The sequence below is a fragment of the Quercus suber genome, unplaced genomic scaffold, assembly GCF_002906115.3.
Source record: "Quercus suber isolate HL8 unplaced genomic scaffold, Cork oak 2.0 scaffold_258, whole genome shotgun sequence".
Lineage (NCBI taxonomy): Eukaryota > Viridiplantae > Streptophyta > Magnoliopsida > Fagales > Fagaceae > Quercus > Quercus suber.
In genome coordinates this window covers 565,170-571,309 of record NW_027069714.1, presented here as the reverse complement: position 1 = coordinate 571,309, position 6,140 = coordinate 565,170, and the positions used below count along the sequence as shown (strand labels likewise).

General features: G+C 30.6%; 2 long non-coding RNA genes across 2 annotated transcripts; both read right to left on the bottom strand.

The window, feature by feature from the left end:
* Window positions 1–929: 929 nt before the first annotated feature.
* LOC136070767 (uncharacterized) lies at window positions 930–4,769 on the bottom strand. Its single transcript, XR_010632012.1, has 2 exons — window positions 4,658–4,769; window positions 930–1,331 (listed from the first exon to the last, which is right to left on the bottom strand). It is a non-coding gene; the product is annotated as an uncharacterized LOC136070767 (long non-coding RNA).
* On the bottom strand, window positions 1,954–4,117 carry LOC136070768 (uncharacterized). Its single transcript, XR_010632013.1, has 2 exons — window positions 3,357–4,117; window positions 1,954–2,188 (listed from the first exon to the last, which is right to left on the bottom strand). It is a non-coding gene; the product is annotated as an uncharacterized LOC136070768 (long non-coding RNA).
* Window positions 4,770–6,140: the final 1,371 nt, after the last annotated feature.

Sequence of the window (6,140 nt, the reverse complement as noted above, 5' to 3'; positions counted from 1 at the left end):
TATTTTTTTTGAATTTTTAATTTTTGGTCCATAAGCTGAAAAGCCCACAAGATCCTATGCCCAAGAAAAACCCTAGTTCATCCCAAATCTTTTTTCCTTCAATGTCGGTGATAACAACACCAATTTTCTACTCTTTCTCTACCCTTTTGTTTGAAGTCTCCACCATTTCTCGACACTAAAATCTTAGTATGTCTCATCCTTATTCTTTAGTTTTCCATCTAGGTTTTTTGTTGTTTGGCTTTTGTATTGCCGAATTGTTATTAATCTTGTTTTGTTTTTGTTTTTCTTTTGGTCTCGCAGGGCTAGGGACAAACACAGGTGGGGGCCAGGCCCCCCTGGTCCAAATATATTTTTTTTAAAGTAGGTTAATTTTCAAAAAAAAAAAAAAAAACTTGGGCCCCCCTTACAAAAAGCTTGTGCCCCCCCTCTGAAATTGTAAACCATTAACCCGCGTTCCAGCCAGCCAGCCCACATCATGGTTTTTAGACCCGGACTGTTTATTGAACTGTAAAATCTTATTGGATTTTGTTTTGATTTTGATTTTTAAGACAATAAAATAATTTTTCCAATTATTATTTTTTTTAACTTTCTACATTTTAATTTTAGTCATATTTTTTTAATAAATACATGAGGTAATAAAGAAGCCATTGATAATCCAATTGCCAAGATGATGACTAAAAATCTGTCATCTTAGCCAACTAATTTTTTATTTTTATTTTTTTGCTCAACTATTGACAACTAAAATGTTCAATATCAACATAAAGAGAGAACCCAAATGCACGAGTTTTTTTACAACATTTAAAACTCAAACTAAAAAATTGTTTTAAAGTTCTTAACTGCTAAAAAGTTATATATCAAGAGACACGATAAAGTATCCAAAATATGTGTTTTTTACACAAAATTTAAAACAAAGAGGCCACTGATGCACCAATTGACAAGATAATGACTAAATATCTTCCATCATAGCCAACTAAAAAAATATCTTGCAAACTCTTGCCAACTAAAATATTTTAGAGAGAAAGAGTACCCAAAATACATGGATTTTTTTTAACAACATTCAAAATCTCAAACTAAAAAACTATTTTGAAGTGGATCTTTTCTACTCTTTTTTCTTTGGCAAGGCTCAATTGCATAACTTATTGATAACAAATGTTGACATGTTATTGTGCAATATAAGAATTCATCACTTTTCTCCTTCCTCATTCATAACTTCAACTGCATCATCCATATATTTTGCACCAATACCAGTAGCTCTATCCCTCCCACACAAGATCTCAATGTCCTTCAATTGTCAATAACTTTGTTTTTATATCACATCCTTTTGTATTTTTCTAAGGAGAAAAAGAAGAAGCAATGAGTTAACTTAAATAAAATAAATTGGACAATAAAACAAATGAAAGGGGAAAAAATAAAATAAAAAGCAGGACATTATGTGATGATTGTATTAGTGATAAACTTATATTTAATAGCTAACAATCTATACCCACAACATGGTAAGCACATCAAAAGACAATGGTAAGCACATCAAAAGACAAGTTCATATATAAGTGTGTGCACAATAGTTTTTTCATTGAAGTTACTTGGAGAGACTGGATTTCTTCAGTTTTAGCAACTAGATAGCAAGGTGCTAATCCTAACAGTTTAAAAACTGTTAAATATACCAAATAGCATCATTAAACCATTAAGCTACACTAATTGAATATAGAAGGCTACAATGCAATTCGCTCAAGTTTTGAAAAATATTTAAAAGATTCTAGATTATGAAACTTGACTGAATAATGAAATGTTAAAACAAAATGAGTAATGCTATTTTCAGTTGGTTTCTCACTTGTAAGATAATCCACATTCAAGCAAAGTTTTCACTAGGAAATGAATATCATGGGAAAGGAAGGGTAAAAAGTCTAAGCAATAATACCCTATGAATTTTAAAAATTATAGAAATCAATACATTACATGCAATAGATAGAGTATGTTAATCCTGCAATCACTTCACGAGGTACAAGTCTGCATAAATGTCCTCAACGTCCTCTCCTGCTAACTTAGAATTCAATGTGAAAGATATATCAATCCCTGCAATCACTTTGAGTAGGCCTTGTACCACAACAGCCAAGTGAGACTAGTCCCAGAAATGAGCCAAAATTTTCATTCCTCCACCACTCTTCTAATCCAATACCAGTCCATTTCACCTCTAGGATGGCAAGTGAGATAAGGCATATGGTTATGATAAACACGTAGACCAAGAAGGTCACACTTAGAGTTTGCACAATGAAGTGGCCAGAGAAAAGTGAGAGTGCAGAGGAAACAATAGACAATGAGGAATCCATACCAATATTAAGGTAAGCCATGCGTCGGAGAAATTTGAGTTGCCTAGAGTCTAGCTAAGGATTGTTTCTAGAGAAGAAAATCTACCGCTATTAACAAGATATAGCCAATACATATAGTACTAAAAATTAACTTTCATTCATTCACAAGTCACAAACATTTGCAGAAAATATATATATTCAACCTAATTTTGGTTTGGAGAAAAAATCTAAAATAAAAACTCAATTGACAGAAGTAAAATTTTCCTGTAAAGAAAATACATGATCGAAATAGAATAATCATTCACAACTCAGACAAAACACAAGCAGCCACCTAGCTTAGACAAACAAAATACTTCTGAGAACCCAGTAACTATTGTAAATGGAGAAAGATATCAAAGTCATCTCAGTCAATAAATCACACATAGCTCACAAAGTCATTTCATCAAACACTTAATTTGCATTTTCAATTAATCCAACATTGAACTCTATACACAAAAAAATCCAACAATTCCTTAACACAAATAAACCAACCCAATTCTCTAAATCTCATATATAACTCCCAAAAAAAAATCAACAACATTGCCATTCCCAAGTCCCAGCTTTACCAATAAATACGGACCCAAATAGACAAACCCAAACTAAACCCACACAACCCAAATACAAACATAAAAACAAAACAAAACAAAATGGAGACAAAGCCACAAACAATAACTCATAGAAATACAGAAATCCATAGACAAACCCATAAAACCCCATTGATATTTTGTGAAATTAGATTTAGTACTAAAGGAAAAGGGAGATACAGAGGTTTAAGAGAATGTGAAGAGTTGAGAGAGACATCTTAGAGTGAAACATAAACTACATGTAAGTAATCAAATTAGTTTGGTGACTAAGTGTCAGTTAGTACCAAATAGGAGGAAATTCCAAATCAACTTTCTAAACAAAGTTAGCAAACAACACCCAAATCTCCTTAAAAAAAAAAAAAAAAACCCTTAATCAATCAAGAAGCACAACTTGGATTAGTAACGGTGAATAAAAATTAAGACAACTTACATATATCTCATGCGTTGATAGTTAAACGGCTGAAATTGAAGAACCCAGCTTCTTTGGTGGGTTAGCCGTCAGGGTTCTTGTGGACCTTGTGGTTGGTTTGGCCAAGGAGGGAATTGAATAACTCTGTTTCTCCTTTCGTGGGTCTTCCAAAGGGTTTTGTTTAGTAGCCACTGGGTTTCTTGTGGTTGGTTTAGATGAGAAGAAGTGAGATGAAATAAGCAAGAGAAGAAGAGCAGAGAGGAGAGAAGCGGAGGAGAAGAGTCTCTGATTTGTTTTTTTGTTTGTGATTTTTTGTTTATATATTTTACCTGTTTTACCGGTTACTAGTATCCACTTAAAATAAATTAATGGTCAAGATCAAAACACAATTGAATTAAGGGTTTAGATTTAAGTGGGTACCGTACCCCCCAAAAAATGAAGGGGGTACAGTAGAATGACCCATTAATTAATTTGTCAAATAAAGAATGTTTTCAATCATTATTTTTGTTAATACTTAAGAATTTTATTGTGTTTACTTTTTTCCTCCTAAAATAAATTTTTGACTCTGTCACTGTTTACTCTTGTGATTGGGGCCATGGGGCATTGGGGCTTGTCTATTGAATTAGGGGGTTGATGGGTCATGGGGCAGGGGTAGTGCAAATGTGCTGTGTGATAGTGCTTGTGCAAGTGTGCAACTAATAATTAACAAATATAGCTGTGTGCTATGTGTTAGTTGATTAGTTCAACTAATGATCATAAAATATGTAATAAATCACTCTTTTTTAGACTTGGACTTAAGCTATACTGCCTATATATTTTTGTGCTGTACAATTTATTGACTTTTTTTTTTTTTTTTTGTTAAGTAAAAGTGTGATATTCCAAGTATCAAACAACCACAGTAATTAGTTGAACTAATTAATTTTGTTTGTTTGGAATATTAATTAACCAATAACTAATTGGGGAAAGCAACTAATAAACAATAATTAATAATTTAATTAACCAATACATTATATTAGACAAATAAATTAAATTATGTTAGGCTAAACAACAATTAATCATTTTGCTATAAAAAAAAAACAATTAATAATTTTATAATTAATGAAATGATAATATAACAAATTATAGTTTATAAAAGACAAAAAAATTAATGAAACAACTAAACAATAATACATTTAGGAAAAATTCCTGTAACCACTACTGAAAAAATTATGCTTCATTAAAGAATACCCTGAAAAAAATTCCTAGAGTCGCCACTGCACCTATTGTACAATAATCTGTGCATGCTGGAAATGTGACTGGTCTTAAATAAGAGATTCACCTACCTCAGTTATTGATGCAACAACAAAAGTCTCTACTGAAAGGGTAATTGATGGCCTAGACAAAGTTGAGGAAGAAGCAGTTGATGACCCAGACAAAGTTGAAGGATAGAGGTTCCACCTATTGTACAATATATAATCTGTGCAGGCTGGAAATGTGGCTGGTCTTAAATAAGAGATTCACCTACCTCAGTTATTGATGCAACCACAAAAGTCTCTACCGAAAGGGTAATTGATGGCCTAGACAAAGTTGAGGGAGGTCTCACCGCTAAAATCTGTAGAGGCTGAAAATGTAGATTGTTTTAAATAAAGGACAAAGTTAAGTTTCAAAAATGGTTGTAGCTTAAAATTATAATTTTACTTAATATTAAAATATTGAAAGTAAATTTTGATAAATTCATTATTGGATTATATTTTTTTTTATATCCTTCATACTTGCAAAATTTTTAGAAAATTAAAGATAAAAAACTCTGTCATCAATAAATTATTTAAATTATAAGTTTTAGTAGTTTAAAATTATGCATAAAATATAAACTTATAGATCATATCGTAAATAATATCCGATTGTAAAATTTGACATGTGCATTAGCTTGAAGAACATAAAATTCAACGATTAGATTTTCAAAATATGTAGTAATTTTTATTTTATTAAGTAAGGTTGTAATTTTAGGTTACAACTAATTTTGTAACTAAATTTTGTCTATATATAAAGCGTACACCCACAGTTGTGATATTGATAGATGCAACCATCACGTTTAAATAGAAAGAGGAGTTAATAGCCTAGACTTATTGCCTAGACATAATTGAACGAGGTCTCATCTGTTTCTAAAAAATAGCAAAGGGCCACCCGACGTGGGGATAATATTATAAATTGCCATGTAAAAAAATCATATAGAATATTCAAAATATGTTAAAGTAATAATATGAAATAATGTCGTGATAACTTGAACAAGTTTTTATTGAATTAAAATAATACAAAATTAAAAGGATAAATATTTTTTATTTAATCTCAAGGGGATAAAGAACTTAATCTCTAGCGTAATTGTCATAGAAATTAGTTGAAGTAACAAATTCATCATGAAGAGCAAAAGTATAAAATTGCACACACATGTCTATTACTCTTTTCCCTCAAAGTATAGAGGAATTGAAGGATAAAAGAACAATGTAAGAATATTGTAGTTTAAAAAATGATAAAAACATTTTAATCTATGTTGTATTATTGATGTTTATTAAGTGGTGTAATAAGTTGTTTGTTTGATTATTTATAGTTTTTGTTTCTTTATTGCATTGGAGCTAGCATAAGCTATTTATGATATTATATATTAATGTGTAGTTGGCTTATGGAAATATCATAGAATTTTTATTAGAGTATAATAGTAGTGGGTTAAATGAAATATACTTCTAATAAAATTTTAATATGATATTTAGTATTTTGCCATGAAATATGCATATTTCATGGTTCATGTATATAAAAAAACCCATATTTCTA